The sequence below is a fragment of the Cervus canadensis genome, chromosome 6 (genome assembly GCF_019320065.1).
Source record: "Cervus canadensis isolate Bull #8, Minnesota chromosome 6, ASM1932006v1, whole genome shotgun sequence".
In the NCBI taxonomy this organism is placed as follows: domain Eukaryota; kingdom Metazoa; phylum Chordata; class Mammalia; order Artiodactyla; family Cervidae; genus Cervus; species Cervus canadensis.
The window spans coordinates 8,791,420-8,813,601 of record NC_057391.1 but is presented as its reverse complement, the minus strand read 5'-3'; the positions used below and the strand labels follow the sequence as shown (position 1 = coordinate 8,813,601).

The window sequence follows — 22,182 nt, the reverse complement described above, 5'->3', positions numbered from 1 at the left end:
TTCCCCATTCCTCTGTAGATTCACTTTTATTCCATCCTTTGAAACTGCCTTCAGGCTTCCAGGAGATGTTTCCCTGATGATTTCATAGCATAAGATGAAGACCTAAAAGTGTCTGATGCCAAAGAGAGAAATGTTAGGACCTCTTGAGTCTGATTTAGTAAATTGGCTCCCGGCTGCTGTGTATCTTGGGGTGAATCATTGTCCTTTAGTGAATGAATGTTAGAATAATCAAATGTAAGAAATGGATCTAGCAGCCAGACACACAAATCCTTCTCTCTACCCCTTGTCCATCAATATCCCCAGCACAAGAGAAAAACAAAAGTAAATAGGATGTGTGTTCAGTCTTGTACGTAGCATCCAGTTTGCAGCATGCCTTCCCTGTGCCCTGGCACGCTTCTCTTTGTGCAGGGACTGGGATGGGGGTCCAGTCATTGAATCTGGGGGGATTGCTCTTGTCATTTCCAATCTGGTAAGTGCTGTCAACCTAACAGCCCTAAATCTTGATTCGCCCTGGCCTTGTCTGTATAAATCTCACCCACTGTTGAGATCATCATAGTCTAATGACCAGCGTTAAATTCATTGTTTCCATACCATAACAATCGAAAGCTGCCAAGTTTTGAGGATGGATGAGCTTTTCTTTCTGCCTGAGCAGAAAATTGTATGGGAGGGTACAGATCAGGGGCCATAGATAAGTAGAGTAGTTCTTGAGTGGTTCATTAGTTTGTTGTGGAAGAATATTGGTTATGCTGTTTTCACTGAGTTTTAGGGTTGTGAAAGTTAAGCAGCATGAACCCCAACATCCATTCTGTAGAAATCAGGGCTTTTGTCAATGCTCAAAAATATTATATCTGAAGGTAAAGACCCCAAACCTTTGTGCATCAACTTCGAGAAAAACTGTTTAGGGTTAATTAAAATGATTTTGAGTAGAAGTTTCTCCATGGTTAATGACCTGAAAGATAACTGTGGTGACCTTTAGTTTTATGACTTCAACTCAGGGCTTGAGGTAGTACATGCCCCTTCCATACATTAGAGAGTATTTTGGACACACGCCATTTCTGGGATGTTTCAAAAGACATCAAGACAGAGCGTGTTGGGCTTCCCTGCATGGGTTCGATCCCTGAGCCGGGAAGATCCCTTGTGCCGTGGAGCAGCGGGGTCTGTGTGCCACATTACTGAGCCTGTCCTCCAGAGCCCGCGAGCCACGGGTACCGAGCCCTCGAGCTGCAGCTCCCGGAGCCTGTGCTCGTCTCCGGAAGGAGCCGCTGCAATGAGAGGTCCACATTCTGTGACGAGAGAGAGCCCGCGCAGCAGTGAAGACCCAGCACGGTCAAGTAAATAAAGAAAATTTTTTTGAAAAGGCTAGTTGTGCTCAACTAAAATCGTTCCCCAAATCCAAGATTCGTGACCACACTTTCCAAAATGGTGTTCTAGGTTCCTTTGCTTCTATAAATGTGTTTGTTCATCATCAGTCAAAGTTAAGCAAGATTTATTCTTATTGTGGGACTTCTCAGAGACTTTACCGGGTTAATGGGTACTGTGACATCTTAAGGGTGGCTCACAGCATTCAGCATTTGTCCTGGGGCCCCTCTGATCTAAAATCACTTGCAGACCATCTCCAGAACTCATCACTCTGACACGGTGCGGGAGATGCTGACGTGCGATAGATGGGCTCAGATTTTTCTAGCTCTCGCATCCAGAACTGGAGCCGTTTCCCTACCCCTTGAGTCTGAGGTGGCCTCTGACTTGCCAGGGGTGACAGACGCAGCCCAAGTGGGGTGTGAGTTCCAGAGTCCGGATCTCTAGAAGTCCTGCCGCCTCACGTGTGCCCTCTTGGGGCTTCGCCCTGAAACGTCCACATGAGGAAGCCGGTCTGACCTGCAAGAGGATAAGAGGCCAGTGAGGGGAGAGCTGAGGTGCCCCATTGCCTGCCAGCTGTCTGACTGAAGCCTCTGAGACCTTTGGAACAGCTGACCCGACTGAGAACAGCGCGTGAGTGAGCCTCGGCAGCTCACGGAGTCGTGAGAAGTGTTACGTCACTGTTGTTTTAAGCCACTGAGTTTTGAGGCGCTTTGTTACACTCCCACGGTCAACAGACACACCAGCATAAGCAGTAGCACACAACAAAAACTTTGAAATAAGACCGAAAAAGAACGGTTGTTTATCTAATCAGATACTTCCTATGAAACTTTTACGGCTTAAAACTAAATTTCTGGACAGGGATTTTCCAGAAACCCGAGTCACGTGAACAGTTAACAAGAACCTAATGTGTGTGGCATGTGAGTCACGGCTCCAGGAAACGGCCCCTAATCAGAGAAGGCACGGCCTCAGGAAGGCCAGAGGGGCTGAGGGGGCCGGTGGAGCCCGCCCACCAACGCTCTGCCGATGGCTGGGCCGACAGCTCGCTCTGAAGGTGACCGGGGTCACCGAGGGCTGGTTCTCCCAGCTTAGTGATTAGATGCCAGCAGACATCTGCTCCACCCGCCGACCAGCTGCGGGGATGTGAGACCTTGCCAGCGTTCCCGTCATAGAGCGGGTGTAATTATTCCTGGCTCCGTGGAGCAAATGTGATTAGCAGATGTCGAAGGGGCCCGTTTTTGGCAGGCCCTGGTGAGGTGTGGAAGTGGATGCGGCCTGGGTGCTGCCGCCTGCCGTGGCCTGACGGCGCCCAGTCCTGGGCCATCATCCCCACCGTCCTCCCAGCACCCCAAGGCCAGGTTGAGCCGTGGACAGGGTGATCTGGGGCTGCAGGCCTCACACATTGCAGCAGGAGGCCTCAGGCAGAGCCATGTCCATCTGAAGATGCTCAAGCTGGAGGATCGTGACAGTCACTCCAAAGCCATGCTGGCCGCAGTGAGCTGGGGAGAAGCAGAAGGACGCGAGAACCACGGGAGGCTGGAGCTGGAGAAGCCTCTTCCTTCGTCATGGCCAGATGGCTCCCCGGGAAACTCCGCAGCGCTTTGTAAAATCTGTTTCCGAGTGACTCAGGCTGGGAGTCTTGCAGCCTCTCCCTGGGGAGAAGGGCCGGCTTCTTCGGTGGAGGAAGGTCATGCCTCACAATTGGCTGGGACCTCTCGTTGGTTGGCTGCAGCCTCATCCCTCCGGCGGCCCCCCTCGGACCACCCTGGCCTAGTCCCCTCTCCCCCCTGCCTTCCCACAGTTACGTGTCCACTGGCTTCCGCTGAGCAGCCGTGCAGCGGAGGGGGAGGCGGGGGGACTGCCTCCCAGTCTTGAGTTCCTAAAGCCATGACTTTCTCCAGCAGCTTCAGTATTCTCATCCCCTGCTCAGACTCTGTCTCATCTCTTGTCCCCGTTACATGTCATATGTGTGAGCATTGTGCTGGGAATTCACAGGCACTGTGAGGAGTTTATATTCCACCTTGGCCATGTCATTTTCACTGATAGTTCTGTGGAGTTTTGTTTTGTTAGATTGACCCTGGTTTACATGTCATGCCCTGTGTGTGTGGTTAGTCGTTCAGTCGTGTCTGACTCTTTGCGACCCCATGGACTGTAGCCCGCCAGGCTCCTCTGTTCGTGGGATCCTCCAGGCAAGAATACTGGAGTGGGTTGCCATGCCCTCCTCCAGGAGATCTTCCCGACCCAAGGACCGAACCCGGGTCTGCTGCATTGCAGGCAGATTCTTTATCATCTGAGCCACCAGGGAAGCCCGTCACGGCCTAATGGGTACAAAAAACTCCAAGTGGAACTTGGCTCCCCCGGAAGCCAGTACCCTGGTTTCTGTGTGAACGTGGAGGTCCTAGTGCCTTTCCTTCAGGGATTGATGTGTCTCAGGTCTAAGTCAGTAAAACCAGAAAATCAGACCCATGTGCCTCGCAGACCGTTGCCGCATTAGGGATGGTGGGTAAGCGAAGGATCGTGGTTGTGTGGGTCTCTGACTTTGCTGTCACTGATAAGGCTGGGAGGAGAAAAGCTGGAGCTCCGCCTTGAGATTCTTCAAGGTCAGTCCATGTGGCGTTTGAGGGCCGTGAGGACTGAGTTGCCAGAACGATTTAGATCCGAGTTTTTCTGAGCATGTGCCAGAGTGCAGCAGTTTCTGGGAGCATTTTAGGGGCTCCCTGGAGGTAATGGTCGTGATGGGAGCAAGGTGGCCCTTGTCAGCCTCTTACTTTTTAATCAGCATGCTCTGCTTTGATCTGTCTCATACACAGAACTAGGGTTGCTTGTCAGATTCCATTTGATAAATCGTGTTCTGTGCTCAGAAGAAAGTTTGCAAACCGCAGGTTCAGAGGACTGACTTCTAGTAAAAACAAACACAGAGAGAAGCCTCTTTAGCCAAGCAAGTAATGATTACATTTCTGGTATCTGCGTAGATCAATCCACAGACATTTGGAAGCAGCGAGAAAGCAAAGAACTAAACAAATACATGTTTCTGGGTAACTACTATGTCACCAGGAAACTTAGTCAGTATAAACAGAGCGTGCAGACTCTGACCTCTAAATGGCAAGGGGAACATGAGGCCAAGTCTAGGCATCAGTGCAGGTGACTCTGCCAGGGTGTGTCATTCTTCAGTAAACCCCAGTGAGTCCAGGGCAGAAGCTTTGTAAGAGTCATGTGATAAAAGCTACCTTTACTGAGAGCTTTCTGCTGGCTGAGCGCTGTGCCTTGGATACATGTTGGTGCTAATACATGTAAGTTCTATTCTCCCCATTTCACATATGGGTAAACTGAGGCTTGGAGACCGAATCATTTGCCCAAGGTCACATAGCTGATAAAGTGATGGAGCTGGGGACAGGTCCCTTTGGCTAGAGTTTATGTCCTTCAGTGTTCTGCTTCATTGTTTCTGTTAGTCGCTTTTTAAATTTTTATGTTTGTGTGGGTTTTCCACCCGAATGGTTTTGGTAAGTAGAGTACCTAAGGAAACCTAGTTCAAAAAATGTCTTTCTTGTCATAGTTACTATACAACTTCATGATCAACCCTGTCCAAGTTTGCTTCATATAAAGTTGACATGTGGTATTGCATATACATCATCCTCACTGGGAAAAATAAAAGAAGGTAGAGAAAAGGAGCCAAAGGTCTAACCTTCCCTGTGTGTACTAAACTAAGCAGGCATGTGCAGGCCTGGAAGTGTGTGTGTGTGCCTGAATTTGATGGCTCACAGTCACCCACAGTTTTACTGATGCAGGAGAAATTAGAATTCTTGCAGCCACAGCAGCAGGTAGCGTTGCTAAGGCAGATGGGAAGCTTTTGCACAAGTTTTAAGTTCTTAAATGTTGGATGTTTTTCTCGAATGGCAGTGCGGCTTCTCCAGTTCCTCTTCTGTATCATGGCCTTAGCAAAGGCTGGGTAAGGATAGACTTAGGGAGCGTATGTTCTCTTACTTGGTGACCTTCCAAACGTGCACAAACCTATTCCTTATTCCTCCCAGTAACCAGATGTTTCCAGTGAGAGGGCTAGGTTCTGCTGAAACTTCTCTCCCGTCCATTGACTCTGTTGGAGCAAGGTAGGTCCCCTAAAGAGTGAATTTAACAGGCATTTAGTTTTATTTTTATAGGTGCATTTGGGAAAGCTGGAACTGTTTGAGAAACTATTTCACAGCACATCCAGGTGGCTTGCACACTCGGCCTCCATGCATCACACCAGAACAAGACTGAAGCTTGTACTGCGTTTCTCTCATAGAGCCAGTGAGGCGTCCCCCCTTCGGGAGAAACATGAACTTGTGTGGGTGCTAGGAAGTATTGAGCAATAACTCTCTCAAGCCACCAGGGCCCCATTTGCCTAGCAGAAATTTATGAACAGGTCCTAGTGGCTCACACAAGTTCGTTTTTCTTTCCCAAGTGCCTCATGCACTTTCTGAAATTTTTTCATCGAAAGCTTTGCTGTACTGGATCGTTACAGAGACACACCTGAGAAGTCCCACTCTTGACGCCGCAGCAGATGAGGATGACTTTGCTGAAATAGGGCCTCAGATGTGGCCTCCTGATGGGGAATGTGTTGGTTAAAGGGGATGTGGAGAAAAAATTGCTACAGAACAGGTATCTGGCTGATCTAACAGAACCTAAGGTCTTGCAGATGGTGGTAGAGCTGGGCGTGGGGAAGCCTGCACAGCTTGGACCTGAGTGGTTGTGAGAGTCCCTCACAGTGACGGGCAGCTTGTCAGTGGTTTCCAAAACATCTGTCTCAAAGAGGGCGGTTGAAATTCCTACTGGGGAGTGTTTCCAGTCATTGTCCATGAGAAACGAGAGTGAGTGGGAGTAATTGAAACACAGATCAAGAGGAAATGAGTCTGTGCTCCACTTGGGATTACAATGCAGATGAATTCCATATTTTGGTTAGGGAATGTTTTCTTTTAGGAAAGGGAAGACAAGAGAAAAAAGCTTAGAGTCTGACCAGGTTACTAAAAAGCAGACGGAGATGAAATTTAACGTTGGCTGAAACAGCCACTTCAGTTTGCTGTTCTTGTGTTCTGGGTGTGTGTGTGTATGTTCTGGGGTGTGTGCATGTGCATGTTTGCAAGAAAATGGCCCAGGACTTCCTGGCATGCTTTTTCTGCCCTTGGCCCTACATCGCCACCAAGGTGGCCTGACCTCACCCACACGAGCAGTTTTAAAACTGCTGTAGTCAGCAGAGCTGTGGATCCTCGCTGCTTCTACACAATCAGTGACTTGAAGATTCAAACAAATGCAGTAGCCCCCTTATGCATGGGGGACACATTCCAAGACTGCCTGTGGATGCCTAAAACCTTGGGTTGTACCAGGCCTGATGTGTCCTATGTTTTTCCTACACACAAACATGCATGATAAAGTTTAATTCACAAATTAGGCATGGTAAGAGATTAACAGCAATAATTAATAATAAAATAGAGCACTTATTAATAATACACTGTAATAAAAGTTATGTGAACATGGTTTCTTTCGGTCAGAATACCTTCTGGTACAGAGTTAATGATTTTTCCATCCTAACTCAGCACTCATCACGCACTGTGTCTACAACTTCTGCACTTTGAGGCGCGGCAGCAAAACTAGCACAAACTTCTTTTTCCTTCATGATTGCGTGAATAGAAGGTTCATTCTTACTTAATATTAGCAATCCCAGCATATGAATTTTTTTCTCGTTGAGAACTTTCATCTTTTCACTTACAGAAGTCTTTCCCAGCTTTTCTTTGGTGGGTCCGAATTGGCAGAATCCCTGTTCTTCCCTTTGGGGCCACAGTTTAGTAATAGGAGGGTGACTGGAGAACAAGCACTGAGATACGTCTGACAGTCACAGCAAGGCCATTAAGTGACCGATGCGCGGGACAGGCTGGACACGACAATGTGTATGTCCCGGGAGGGATGGAGGAGGACTTTGCCAGATTTCGTCATGCTACCCAGGCGCGGAATTTAAAGCTTGTGAGCTGTTTATTTCTGCAATTTTTCGTCTAATATTTTCAGTCCTTGGTTGACTTTGGGTAGCAAACCACAGAAAATGAAAGCATGGATAAGAGGGACTACTACATATGTATTCATCCCATTGACAGAAATCACAACTGAGATTTTCCTGAGTTAACTGTCAGGAAATGTCTGTTGATTTTGATTTAGAGATTTTCTTTGTCTCCTCTGTCCGCTCTGTATAAACCGTGGACTGGAGGCGCTGATTTACTCTGTGAGTTGCGTTCACGACGTGCAGCTTCCGATGATTCTGAACCAAAGAGCTGAGTTCTGTTTTGCCCGCTGAGGAGTCATCCAACAGGTGGTTATGAGATTCGAGCTGTGTGTGCCAAATGCCGTGCACGGATGGACTGGTGAGCAGGGGAGACGCGCGCGGTCCCTGCCTTCCTGGAGGTCACGGTCTGCAGCCTCTCACAGCCTGGGGTCTGGGCATAAAGGAAACCGTGCACCCAGGGAACTGGGCAGGGCTGAGGACCCGGAGACCCTTCTTTGGCAAGTCAGGTGTCGCCTCCTCATGTCTCCCCTGGTGCTGGTGGGTGGTCAGTGATTTTCCGAAGCCCCCCTCCTCAGGCCCTGCCGGCTCCCAGGTCAGTGGGCAGTGGTGTCAGCCCCTCAGGACCACCAGGGATGGGAGGACTCGCCACCCACCCCTCCCATGGCCTGGGCCTCCTCCGGCTACAAAGTCCACCTGCAGAGTCACCTCCTCCGCCCTCCGCTCTCCGACGACCAGGCCGGGGCGTGCCGCGTCCTCCTGCGTCTTGCCTTGGTTGTCACGAGCAGCTCTCCCTGCCGCCCCCTCTTCCATCTGTGAGGCCCCGAGGTGACCTGACGGCTGAGGAAGGGCTCGCTCTGGGTGGCCTCCCTGCCACATCGCAAGGCCAGGGTAGGGCTGCAGAAAGAGCTGCACCCGCTCCCAGCCTTGTCCCCCCGCGCCCAGGAGGCCAGGCCTGGAGGCCGGGGGAGTCTCTCGTGGACAGGGCCGAGGGCAGGGCCATCCCGCCACACTCTGCTTTCTCAGAGGGGCAGCGAGACGGGTGGGATGCCCGGAGCACACGGGTGGGAGGACTGGAGACCAGGGTCCCGGCGCCTGCCCGCCCGCCTGCAGGTGGGACAGCGCTGCGGGGCGGCGCTCGGGTGTGGGCTGAGCAGACCCTGCATGCGCGGCCCGTGGGGTGTGACGCCGAGTCAGGTGAGGACGCAGAACTCATGTGCGGACGGTCCAGTAAGGGAGAAAAACTGCTCTTCAACCAGCCTGCCCTGGAAAGCGCAGTGCGTCCCGAGGACTCCAGTCAGGCCTAAAGAGAAAGGCTTTCTGGAGGAGAGGGCGTTCGAGGTGGACCTTGAACCACAGCTGGGAGGGGGATGCTCGGAGATGACGGGGTCAGGAGGCGACAGCACCCAGGGGGCGCAGGCGGGAACCCCGCCTCAAGGGGCGATTCCTGGAAGGTCCCGGAAAACAGTTTACAATTTACAAGTGGCCTCTGCCAGTAGACTGCACACTCCACAAAGGGACGAGGGCCAGGGGGTCGGCAGCTCGGAAAAAGTGGGTGTGTGTGTTCCCCATTCAGAAACCCAAGCCTCTCAAGGGACCGTGCTGGAGGAAGTGTGCTCTGGGTTAACGTGAGGCCCCGACGAGATTGTTAGCTTTTCTTTCCCCGACGGCCAGTCAGAGCCATCACACAATGCTGGAGGATTTATTTCCAAAGGATATGGAGGTAGTTGGACAAAAGCCTAACTACAATGGGTTGTTTTTTTTTTTTTTTAACATCCAAGTTCACAGCTATTAAATTTCTGTAACTTAAGGATTCTAGAATTACAAATGGCTTGCCTCCTAAAGTGGACCTTTGTCATAATTCAAACTCAGAGCATTCTAATGTTGTTTCTTCTACAGAAATACAGTTTTTAATGCGGGGGAGCTGCTATTTTTCTGTTTTCTTAAGTTAAACTTAAGCTTGGTGGTTCCAGTTAGTTCTTGCCATCGGTCAGCTCGGTGGACACAAGGCAGTGACTGCCCTCACTTCAGGAAGTTTGCATGTACTTAGCAGCTCTCTTTAATTATTTCCATTTTCCTGCCATGGACGTCTGAACTGTAAGTTCTCTTTTCTCTGGGGTTTGCAGCGCGGGTTTACTTTTTATGTTTTTCCCCCTTTTGAGTGTTACTCGATCCCCAGTCCCCAGAAGGCCAGGACCTGTTTTAGTAACTGATTTATCAGGTGCTAGGCTGGTGACCCTGCGGGAGTTTATGGACAGGACCCCTGCCTCCTTTCCCAGGGACTTTGTGACTGGCCCAGCCGTGAGCGCGACAGAGGGTTCTCCACACGGCGGTAAAGGGGGCTTGTCCGTGGGGAATCTGGAACCTCCGCTAGTGGCTCTTGCGTCTCAGGCCTGCACTCAGGGGCCATTCGGGAGGAGTGGGAAATGTCAAAGAAAACAGCCTTGGACCTCTGGTCAGAGCGTTCATAGTTTGCCATCAATAAATACTTGAGAGGTGCTCGCTCCCCTCTCTCTAGTTCCCCCAAAGTTTTCTGTCTCCCACCTTCACTGCTGGCCAGTGGAGAAGTCCCTTTAGATGACTTCTTTCAAAGCAGCTGATTTAGAGGCTGTCCTGTGAACCACCGCCACCGGGACTGATCTGGGCTGAAGTGGGGGTGGTGGATGGCCGGGAGGTGGGGGCCGCGACTCCCTGGAGAAGTGGGGGTGGTGGATGGCTGGGAGGTGGGGGCCGCGACTCCCTGGAGAAGTGGGGGTGGTGGATGGCTGGGAGGTGGGGGCCGCGACTCCCTGGAGAAGTGGGGGTGGTGGATGGCTGGGAGGTGGGGGCCGCGACTCCCTGGCGATACCTCAAGCAGTTAATCAAGAGACACACTTCCTTTCAGTGGGAGGCCAGGGATTTTCTGTTCCTTTGTTCTTTTTTCTTCTTTAATGCTTTTTCTAATTTGGTAAAAGTTAATAATACACAACGTAGTATTCTCGCCGTGTCTGCCGGTACATCTCAGTGGCACTGAGCGCATTCACACTGTCATGCAGCTCTCACCATCGTCCATCTCCTGGGGTTTTTTATCTTCCTAAGCAGAAACTCTGTCCCCACTGGACACTAAGTTCCGCACTCTCCCTCCCCCACCCCTGGCACCTACTGTTTACCTTCTGTCTCCGTGAATTTTATTCTAGGTACCTCCTGTAAATGGACTCAAACAATATCTGTCTGCACCTAATGTATATTGTAATGCATTTTTAATGCTAACTCAGTACATGTCCTACAAACAGATTGTACCTTCTTTTCTTCCCCCTGTGTATACAGTAGCTTCTCATTAGTTATCCACTTAATACGTAGTAATGTGTATATGTCAATTCCAAGCTCCCGATTTACCCCACCCGTCCTTTCTTCCCTTGGTTTCCCTGTTTATTCTCTACGTCCGTGTCTCTGCTTTGCATGCAGGTTCACCTATACAATTTTGCTAGATTCTGCATGTGTGCATTACGATACCATGTTTGATCTACAAGGAGATCAAACCAGTCAATTCTAAAGGAAATCAGTCCTGAATATTCATTGGAAGGACTCGATGCTTAAACTGAAGCTCCAGTCCTTTGGCCACCTGATGCAAAGAATTGACTCAGTGGAGAAGACCCTGATGCTGGGAAAGATGGAAGGCAGAAAGAGAAGGGGACGACAGTTGGATGGCATCACTGACTCGATGGACATGAGTTTGAGCAACCTCCAGGAGTTGGTGATGGACAGGGAAGCCTGGCATGCTGCAGTCCATGCAGTCTCAGAGTCGGACACAAAACTGAGTGACTGAACTGAACTGATACCGTGTTTGTTTTTCTCTGTCTGACTTACTTCACTCTCTGTGACAGTCTCTGGGTCCATCCATGTCCCTTTGTTTTTAATGCTAGCATTCAGGCCATTTTCCCTCATGGTCACCTCAGGCTGGGCTCAGAAAGGCTTCCGTGGTTCCCTCACCAGAGACACAGGGAAGTCACACTCCTTGGGTTTTCTTTGTTACTGAAGGCCAACAGTGTGGGACATCCTCCCTGGTCCCCATAGCAAGGTAGCGGCTGCCTTCCAGGCCTGCGTGGTTTGTTCAGACAAGCAGACTATTCCGAATCAGTCCCAGAGAGCCGCTTCAAAAAGACCACCGTCTGCCCCATGGAGGAGGAGCTTGTTGTCAAGGGCTGTGGTTAAAACAGTGAATTTGGGAGCTGCTTTAATGTGCTACTTATGAGTCAAGGCTGGTCATGTAGCAGCAGCAGCAGCAGTGGATGTTTGAATAAGTGCCATGACCACAGGTGCCAGGAATGATCCCAGGCACCTCTGTTTCCTCCCCATCCTAAGGAGACTAAAAATGGCCAGGGTGGTTCTCTTCCCAGCCAGTTCCCACTGGTGACCACCAGGCCCTCTGCCTCCTTCAGGCTGTGAGACGGAGGCCACTGTGGTTCCTGAAAAGAATGGCTGAGGCCAAGGTCTTTGGCCTGTTGTGACTGATATTTTAGAACTGAAAAGAGGAACTTGCATGGGAGCTTGCATTGCTTTTGGAAAGACACATGTTTCTTCCATCAGTTTTGCTGCGTTGGCAGACAAAATGTTGCAAACTCAAGAGATCATCACCAGTCCCTTTTTAAGGAAACAAACAAGACCATGACCCAATTCAGTCTCTTTCCATTTATTTTACAGTGTATGGCTCAAACATTACCGAAGAAAACTGGATGGGTTCCCTTTCATATTTCAGTTAACATGAAACATGTCTCTCAGCACACAGGGGGATGGCTCCGGATGGGCATGGTGTGTGTATCATGTCTGCTGTGTGCTTAGCACTTTGCTGGTGCAAAACAAATGCCGAGAAAGGTCTGTTTTTCCTGAAACAAGGGAATTGTTGTGTATGGGTATATGTGTAGGTATATGTACTTTTAAAAGCACCTTCTGTTTGCCACACAGTGTGCTAATCACCTTTCGAGGCCACCTAGAGTTTTTCTATATGAAACATGGAGAGAGCCTTAAATACTGAACTGTGTGGTCCTCACCAAGTGCAGTGTGAGATCAGAGAAGGGAGAGCTTTGTGTGGGTTGGAATGGAATTTTAAAATATACCTTATTAACTTCAAAGACAGACATATGGAAATGCTAATAACTTTTTTAAAAAGCAAAATGTTTGGCCAGTTTGTGTAGAAGCTGTGAGTGGGGCTGCGGAAAGTGCCAGGCGTGGCTGCGTGGTTTGGGGGCTCCATCCCACAGGCCCACACCCTCTGCCCCTGGGGGCCGCCTGACCCAACGCCACCCCCAGGGGCTGCAGCCCCTCATTTCCTCCCCGAGCTGTCCGTGCAGAGGGTGCAAAAGCTGACCTTTCTCTGGGGAGTGGGATGGTCAGAGGCGGAGGCGGTGGTGTTTAGTCGCTCAGCTGTGCCCGACTCTCTGCGACCCCAGGTGCTGCAGCCTGCCGGGCTCCTCTGTCCATGGGATTTCTCAGAGAAGAATACTGGAGTGGGTTGCCATTTCTTACTTCAGGGGATCTTCCCAACCCAGGGCTGGAACCCAAGTCTCCTGTCTCCTGCGAGTCTCCTGCGCTGCAAGCGGGTTCTTTACTGCTGAGTGGTGATGGGTCAGCAAATCTTTCTTGAGCACCAACTGTGTATAATGAAGAAGAATAGCCACTTTTATTAAGTGCTTGGGTATGCAGCATCCTGTAGGAAGCCTTGTGCATACAAATGGTAACTTCCCACAATAACTCAGTGCAGTGCTGAGCTAAGTGCTCCTCAGCTCGGGGGAGAGAGTCGCTTGCCTAGGGTCATCACACTGCCGCTGGATGGCAGAGCTAACCGTCCGACGAGGTTGCAGACAGGATTGTGTCTCCTGGTGAGATGGTGCCGGGCTCCCAACAACACAGGATTCGTGGCGTGTGGTCGCAGACCTCAGCAGTCTCTGGATCTTCAACAGGGACCATGTGAAGAGGCAGCTCACGCTGCACATGCCCCTCCGCCCAGGCCTATGGAGAAGGGGAAACTGTGTCCACACAGGGATCATATGAAGAAAGGGAAATATGGAAAAGGGCGAACTGCCAATGCAGGTGCGGCGGCTTACCTTCAGAATTAGTGCAAAGAGTTGAATGTGAAGGTGGGTGCCATGGGCAGTGGTTCTTGTTGATTTTGGAAACACAGTCTCTGTGGTGTAGCCACAACGGCGGGTAGGCAGCTGAAGGAGTGAAGCAGGCTGCTGTAGCGTGAGGCAATACGGACTGGTAGAGACTGGGGGAAACTGGAGAATCTGTGCCCTGTCTAAGGAGAACAGCCACTACCCAATGCCAGTGATCAGTTGCCATGTGGAAATGTAAGTCAGTGTACTCATCTTTTCCCCCTTAAAGAAAAGCCAAAAATTTGAATTTTTACATTGTCTTTCAATTTGGAATGTTTGCTGCTAATTTTTAAAAGTTTAATGGATCAGCTGTTGTATGTAAGCCTCCAGTTTTTGAGCTCTCTGAAAGAATAGGAATAGACGTGGCGGTGTGGAGGTGGGGAACCCCAAGTCAGAAGATCAGGAGTAGCAAGCACATCTCACATCAGGCCCACCTTGCACCAGTGTTCCTCACCCTTCAGTGTGCGTGCAAGTCCCTAGGGCCCTGTTCACGTGTGCATCCTGGCCCAGGAGTTCAGGGGTGGGGGTGAGGGGTGTCTGTTGAGAAAGATTCTAGGCTTAGTGGGCAAAGGAGCTGTGATAAATTAATGCCTTCTACTATGAGCAAAGGAAAGGGAAATGACTTGACACATTTTCCGTCTCTGTAGTACAGCAAGGTGATAAAGTCAGTTGTATGTTTCTGGTCATTTCCAGGGTTCCCCTAAAAAGGCAGAATTTGAGAACACAGCTTGGTCAGCTTTTGAATTTTACACCCTTCCTTACTTATACACACTCTCCTCCATATAAGAACTTGGATTCATCTCTCTGTCTTCTGGGAAACTGGGATAAGACTATCAGACTTTCAACTTGGGTGGGATAAAAAGAGACTTAACTGATTGGCCCTCCCTTCCTTGTGCTGTATTCTGAGGATAAAAGCTATGTCTTGCATATGTTGGTGTTCTGTTACTTCCACATGGCCTTGGCGTCCCTTCAGCATGGGGTCCATGGTGGGAGGAAAGGGTGGGTGCCGAGGAAATTGCTTTGAGCAGAAATCATCTTGTTTCCATTCACTTAGAGCTGCTCTTGGAGCCCTCCTCAGGTCCCCTGCCTGTGTTCACTGCCCTTGGAGTTGCATGCCAGGAAACAAGATGCTCTTTCTAATTGGGCAAGTGGGAGGAGAGGGTCTGGGTGAGCCAGGATGGGCTGGCAGTTGACACCTAAAAATAGATCTTTTTCCTCATGAATAAACATGTTTGGGGGGCAAAATGCCATGCACATTTCTAGCCATCCCAGACAGGTCAGCCAAGGAGGCCGAGAGGGCCAAGGTGCAGCCAGGTGGGTGGAATGCCAGCCAGAATGGGGTTGCCATGACAACAGGGCCCCTGGAGAAAGCTTCAGGGGCCTCCAGGGAGTGGAGGCCGATCTCAGATCTGAAGCCAAAGTGTATGTGCACGTAGGATGGGAGAGTGGGAGGGGAGAGGGCTGGGCCAGTGCTGCTTGGACTTTACGTGCCGGTGAATGTTAATGTGGATTCTGATTCAAGGCTTCTGGCTGGGGTCTGAGATTCCTTAGGTCTCACACGCTCCCAGGGGCTGCCGAGGATGCTGGTCCGGGGAGCACACTTTGAGGGGCAGAGGGTTCAAGTCCACCGTGGACTTCAGGGCTCCGAGGCAGGGCGAAGACACCAGGCAGGCGCGTTACCCCACGCCATTTGTATCATCTCGTGTTTGGCCTGAGCTAAAAAAAAAAATGGCAAGTGCTTTGACAGCTGTTTCTCATCATACTGAGATGTTTTCCTTGCCTGGTGATGGTGGTGACACTTTAGAGTAACAGCAAAATTGAGTGTTGTGTATTATAATTTTGCTGGTTGAAATGCATATGGTTAGGCAGACTCTATTGTCTATGTAACAATTCAGTAAAATGCAGCCTGTGATAGTTGATGTATAACTGAGGCTCTTCTGAAATAATGGAGCAGATTTTAGCAACATTTTAAGAGCCAAAAAAGAGCTCAGGCATTAGATCTGGGAGATGAAAGTCATTTTGATCATTTAAAAACTTTGATGAGAATGTAGGTCACTTGCCCTGTGCAGGGGAACAGAGCCATTCCTTGAGAGGCTGGGGTCCCTATCCCATCTCTCGGAGAATGAGCGTGACCTGCTGGTTGGTTGTGTCTGGAAGTGGCAGCACTATCTGTTAGCAAGACCGTAGCCAACTTGTGCCTGAATAATAAGTAGCATCCTTCCCCAAACCCTGGGTGTGTTGGTCCCATATCTTCTCAGTCTTCAAGTGATCCAGTTTGCTCCCCTTGCCTGTTTTCAGGCTATGACATGAGTCTGTTGTTGGCATGGGCTCCTCACAAACTGTAGCAAAGTCTGGCTATGGAAGCCGTGACGGGGTGACTTTCATAGAAGGAAGCCCAGCCCTCTTCATGGGTCTTTTGATCCACTCCCACTTCCCTCGTGGGAGGATGCTGAAGTCCCTCCCCAGGGTATCAACCGTCTGTCTGATTATTACAACTCTGAGACTGCAGGGCTCCAGCTTTGATCCTGATTGTGTTCCAGAGATGGTTATCTCTCTGTGTCAGGATCCAGAGCCCGTTGTCTTGGGGAACTGCTGTGATCAGGCCCACCGGAGGAGCCGATAGCTGCCTGCCCCTGGGAATGGAGTCCAGGGGGCAGTAGCCACGATGTGTCTGTGGTGACCCACAGACACCCCCAGCCAGGCTGGGCAGGGGAGCAAGGGCTCAGCCTCCCTGCTTCCTGCGTGGGGGCCCCAGGCTGGACGGCCTGGGCAGGCGGGGCTGTGAGCTGGCAGCGGGGTGAATGGGCACGAGCTCTGTGCGTGGATTTCCTGTCCTGACCCCATCAGCTTCCCGTGGCTCTGGGCAGCTCTGGTGGGGACCCCAGGCCTTTGTGCGTCTCCACCCTTCCCCACCAGTCCCGCCAGCTGCTATATACAGTCCCGTCCATGCTTTTGGGAACATGAGACTCGCAGGAGCAAGGACTGAGGTGGGAAGGGGGTCTCAGCACCAGACGGGTGCAGAGCGGGCTTTCTGAGGGTCATCTTCACCTCAGTTCCCCACACTGTGATGTGCTCAGGGTGTGAGTTAAGTGGGAGGCCAGGCTCCGTGCATGTGGGCGCCAAGGGTCCCGCTCCAGCTCAGGACCGTCTCTGTGATTCCTTGGCAGAACTGCCTTCTCTGGGACCCCATTCTTTTATGTCTGACTCTGTGCCATGTCCCAGGACTCAGAAGAAGCCTCGTTTCCCTTTGTGGGATGTGAAGAACTATCATGTAATGAGACGGGGGGGCGGGGGGGGGGGCACTAGAAAATGTGTTGTTTTTCTTTCCCTTTCACTCCTATGAAGTTGATGACTTTTCTTCCTACATTCCAGCACTCTTGTTCAACCTGAAACAAAATGCCATGAAAGCTTTTAAGTTTTTGCCATGAACTTACAGTACAGGGTGAAAAATAAAATTCTGAGATTTGAAAAGCTTCAGTTGAGGCGGCTGTGTGATTTTGGCAGTGTCTCCTTCCGTGAACTCCCTGCACTTCGTCTCAGCCCCTACCTCGCCTGTCACGGGTTGGCAGAAACGGTGAGTTTTGCCGGAGTGGAGGGGCATGGCCAAGGCCTACTTGGGCAGAGGGGGCCCTGGGGCCCAAGCTTAGGCCCTCCAGATCTGCACCCGTTTTAGTAACATGGGAAGTAGAGAAGACAGACCCTACCTCTGGCTCTGCCTTTGTGTTCCTATTTTTCTTTGAGTCTGAAGGATGGCCGGGAAAGAACAGCTAGCAGTCACACCGTGTGTGAGTCAGTACCGGGGGGATGGGTGAGGAGTGGGACGGGGAATCACTGAGTCATGGGCGCTGCAGCCGCCAGAGTCCCCCCCCAAGAGCTCCTTCGTCACCGCCTCACTTATGGAGGCGCCACGGAGGCCCTGGAAGAACAGAGGACCCACCCAGGGACACACCTGACCAGGGACAGGTGCTGGAAGAGGAGCAGATTCCTGGACTCACAGTCCAGTGCTCCAGCGTGCTTCCCAGGATCTGCTCACTCGCCCATCTGGCCGGGTCCCCGGGCAAGCTGCTGGGTCCAGACCCGGGCAGCTGCCCTAGTCTGTTCTCCCAGCCTCTGACCCCCAGAGAGCCTCTCTGCTTTCCCTCCAGGAGGGTCTGCAGGGTAACCTAACGACGGGGCTCTGGTTCCTGGAGAGGCCCCACCGGGACCCTCTGGGGCAGACTGGCCAGCGTCCTCATCCTGCCCCTCCTCTCCCTGCAGCAGCATCCAGCGTCAGGCGGTGGTTCGGCTGCAGCCGCCCAGCTCCTGCCTCCTAGGATGCCATCTGGGGTACTGCTCCCCCACACGGAGGCTGGTGAGGAGCAGCCCCACCAAGGCTCACAGTGGGAGCCGTGGGGCCTGCACCCCCGCCAGGCTGCGCCCGTCTCGCGGCCTCCACGCTTTTCTTGCTCTAAGAGCCTCTTTGGCCTTTTTTTCCCCTCTCTTTCTTTCTTAGAACAATGGCTTAAAATCTAAGGCAGTGACTGCAGGTTTGGAAGGGAATGGTGGACCTGGGGCTTAAAAAATTTAATAAAACAGCCTTAGTTCTGGGAATGAAAAGAAACAATTTAAGGTGTTGATAAATGCTTGGCAGAGTTCTTTTCCTCTTTTCAGAGCTGATCCTGCAGATTAGGGTTTTGGCACATGGCTTATTACTTAACAACCCATACAAGCAGAGAGAAATGTAAATGATGCTGTTTTTTTTTTTTTTTTTCTTTTCTTCTGCTGAAAAGGGGGCTCTGACCTTGGAATACGAGCCTTTAGTTTAAGCACTGACATCTTTCCAGCTGGAGTGGGCTTTTTCCTCTTATTTCCTTTGTTGGAGGAGATTGAAAAGTTAACACTTTTACTTACCTTTCCCAGGGTATCCCACACCTCCCAGCTCCCACCCTCTCATAATGTTAACAGTACATTTACAAACTAATACTTGTATTGTTCATTCTGATTTATTCTCATGTACATTTTTCACATGTCTTCTAAGGAATGTCATAGGCCAATACTTTGTTCATTTGGTTTGAATTACTGTTGTACCTAATGGGACAAAGCTTCATGTGTTTAAAAATGATTCAGTAGTTAAGATTTAATGGTCAGTGTGAATGTGTGTGTCCAATCACTCAGTCATGTTCGACTCTCTGCGACCCCGTGGACTATAGCTTGCCAGGCTCCTCTGTCCATGACGCTTTTCAGGCAAGGATACTGGGCAGCTTGCCATTTCCTTCTCCAGGGGACCTTCCCAACCCAGGAATCGAACCTGCATCTCTTGCATTGGCAGGAGAATTCTTTACCACTGAGCCACCAGGGAAGCCAATTAATGGTCAGTGCGCCCCAGGGTATCTTCACTTACAAATGTGCCTCTTGTGGGGGAATGTGAAAGAAGTCTTCTCAAACCTTGGTTTCTGAAAGGATGAACTGCACTGAGTTAGACCTAAGTTAATTTTCCCTGCAGTTGACTGGTGAATGCCTGAACATCCAAGGAAGCACAGAATTTGTCTCCTGGACCACTGGTAAGGGTGTATATGGCCTCAGTGAAGGAGAGAACAGGTGATGAGCCTCTGAAGTCAGCTGAGATGTGGCCCATTCTACACAGCACTGGGTCTACACCGAAGCAGAGCTCATTTGGCACCCTTGGCCTAGCTCAGCGTGTCTGCTCGTCAGCACGCAACAAGCAAGTGTGCTGCCGTCCTGCTCACTCACTGTCAGGGGAAATACTGCTAGTCCACGTCTTTCACTGAATTTTTGCCTCTGTAATTACTTGGAAAACCACTGAAATGGACCTCATCATAGTAAACTGACTCATTCGGATGGAAACTCTGGTGTTTTGGTTAAAAAGATGCAAAGAGAGAGATCTGACTGAGGTGGTGGTGGTACCTCCCCAAAAAACTTCATCTAACTGGTTTTCTCATTGGGTTTAGTTGTTTTGTTTAGGTTTTTTTTTATTTTTTCTATGTATTCCTAATGTAATTGAACTTGTAACAACATGGGCTTGAACTGCGTGGGTCCACTTGAACTGGGTGTGGATATTTTTCAGTAGTAAATACTATAGTATTGCAGAGTCCCCAGTAGGTTGACTCCTCAGATGTGGAGGGACCATGATACAAAGGGCTGACTTTAAGTTGACACAGATTCACCCCTGTGTTGTTCAAGGGTTGAGAACTGCATTCGTCAGTTAGCTGAGACGCACTGCATGCTTTAATCTAAGAGCTTTGTTGTTTTTGGTTAATAAGCAGGTCCTGAGATAGGTGGGTCAGATGTTGTGTGTGTGTGTGCGCGCTCTGTGTCCAGTTGTGTCTGAGTCTTTTGCGACCCACTGAACTATAACCAGGCTCCTCTGTCCATGGGATGCTCCAGGCAAGAAGACTGGAGTTAGGTTGCCATTTCCTCCTCCAGGGAATCTTCCCAACCCAGGGATTAAACCCACTTCTCTGTCTCCTGCGTTGCAGGAGGATTCTTTACCTGCTAAGCCATCAGATGTTAGCTTCATAATGCTCTCTGGGACCCAGGCTCCTTCTGACCTTCTGCTCTGCTTTCTCTAGCGCAGCACTGTTCATTCTTGAAGTTCCCATCAGAGCCTTTCTGGTCACGTTCCCCGGCCGGAGAGGAACCTGTGCCAAAGCTGAGTCAGGCCCTTTGTTTTTTTTCAGGTTTTTTTTGGTTTTGGTTTCTTCAGGTTTTTGTTTTTTTTTTTAGGTATAATTAACAAGTGAAGTTCTAATAATATATTTAAGGTTGCAGTGTGATTTCATATATATTTTTCATTGTGAAAGGATTCTCACTATTAACACAATCTCACTATTAACACAAATTTTTTTTTAATACTTTTTGGGAGGGGGATTAAGAGAGCCAGATCCTTTTTAATATCTTTTCCAGAAAATGTTCCCCATTTTGTCCACTTAAATCTCATTGGCCATTCCATCTGCAAAAGAGGCTGAGAAATGTGAATTTTTTTAGTTAGGCACATTGCCAACTCCCACCCCACCCCATAGTGTTTCTTTCAGGGTCAGGAATGAGGTGAGGCAAATTAAGCACTCTCTGTCAGTGGTAAGGAAGTACCAAAAACCTCAGTAATCGAGGTAAATGATGTCTTAATGCAATGTTACAGTACCATATTAGAGCCTGAGGCAAAAGAAAAAATTGGTCGTGTTGATCCAATCTTTATTTAAAATTTTTATGCTTTTTCATTTGTTGCTGTTCAGTCACTCTTTGTGACCAACTCGTTGTGACCCCATGGACTGCAGCACGCCAGGCCTCCCTGTCCATCACCAGCTCCCAGAGTGTGCTCAAACTCATGTCCATTGAGTCGGTGATGTCATCCAACCCTCTCATCTTCTGTCATCCCCTTCTCCTCCTGCCTTCAATCTTTCCCAGTATCAGGGTCTTTTCTAATGAGTTGGCTCTTCGCATCAAGTGGCCAAAGTATTGGAGCTTCAGCTTCAGCCCTTCCAATGAATATTCAGGATTGATTTCCTTTAGGATGGACTGGTTTGACCTCTTTGCAGTCCGAGGGACTCTCAAGAGTCTTCTCCAACACCTCAGTTCACAAACATCAATTCTTTGGCTCTCAGCCTTCTTTATGGTCCAACTCTCACATCCATACAATGTTTTACATTATTGCTTATTAAAACATTCATCAAGATTAATGAGTTTTTTTGGCATCCCCTTTAATTTTGTGCTCAAGGCAAGTGCCTTACTCTCCTCACCCCAGTCCCAGCCAGTGGTTTTCTTAGTGAAGAAGAAGAGGATACTGGGTAGGAACCAGTCCTTGCCAAGGAGAGATCCCATTGCTCACCCATATCCTTACCTCCTTACCCACTGCTGACTGGGCGAGTAAACTCAGGTTGGGGGAGCACTGTTGGCAGGCAGGGCAACAGGGAGTGATGTTCGTACAACCGAAGAACTGCTCACAAACAACCCCAGTCTTTTGGGAGTAGACTTATAGCAGCTCCTGTATATACATAGGTAGAATTCTCAGATGAGTATAGATGCCTTTGGTGACTAAGAATGAGTGTGTGTGATCAGAGGGGTCACTTTGGGGTCCAGGTGGCAAAAATGACCTCATAAAGGATGGGCACTCACTGGGAGAGAAATTAATGAAGACATCACGTCAGGGGAGAACTGTCCAGCTCCTCACTGCGTGTGTGGTCACACCTCTCAGAATGAATGAATCTGGTTCAAGTTGATTTCATGTTGATTTTATGCCTTCTACAAGGAGTATTGGAAAAGAGTAGCCTCCCTTGTGGCTCAGCTGGTAAAGAATCCATCTGCAATGTGGGAGAGCTGGGTTCGATCCTCAGGTGGGGAAGATACCCTGGAGGAAGAAATGGCAACCCACTCCAGTATTCTGGCCTGGAAAATCCTATGTACAGAGGAGCCTGGTGGGCTACAGTCCATGGGATCGCCAAGAGTTGGACACAACTGAGTGACTAACACTAAACTGCTACTACTAGCCTAAGGTCATATGTGTTTTGAAACTAAAAATAATTAATTTGCTGTTTTAAAATCCTAACGATGAACAGTTGATTCTTGCACAACACAAGGTTGAACCGTGCTGGTCTACTTAGGGATATTTTTCCAATAATAAATGTTACAATTGGCAGTAAGTTGACTCCACGATGTGGAACCCTGGATACAGAGGAACTG

At 49.7% G+C, this 22,182-nt stretch overlaps 1 protein-coding gene across 5 annotated transcripts in view; it reads left to right on the top strand.

Annotated features, from left to right (window-relative positions):
- Positions 1-22,182, top strand: part of LHFPL2 (LHFPL tetraspan subfamily member 2) — a 169,891-nt gene that overhangs the window by 98,799 nt on the left and 48,910 nt on the right. Inside the window, exon 1 of one of the 5 annotated variants that reach the window (XM_043470733.1) lies at positions 16,882-17,083. The exons of the other annotated variants lie outside the window; for them this stretch is intronic. The gene's annotated coding sequence lies outside the window, so the exon portion shown is untranslated. Of the gene's footprint in view, positions 1-16,881; positions 17,084-22,182 lie in introns of those variants that run through there. 5 annotated transcript variants of the gene reach the window in all.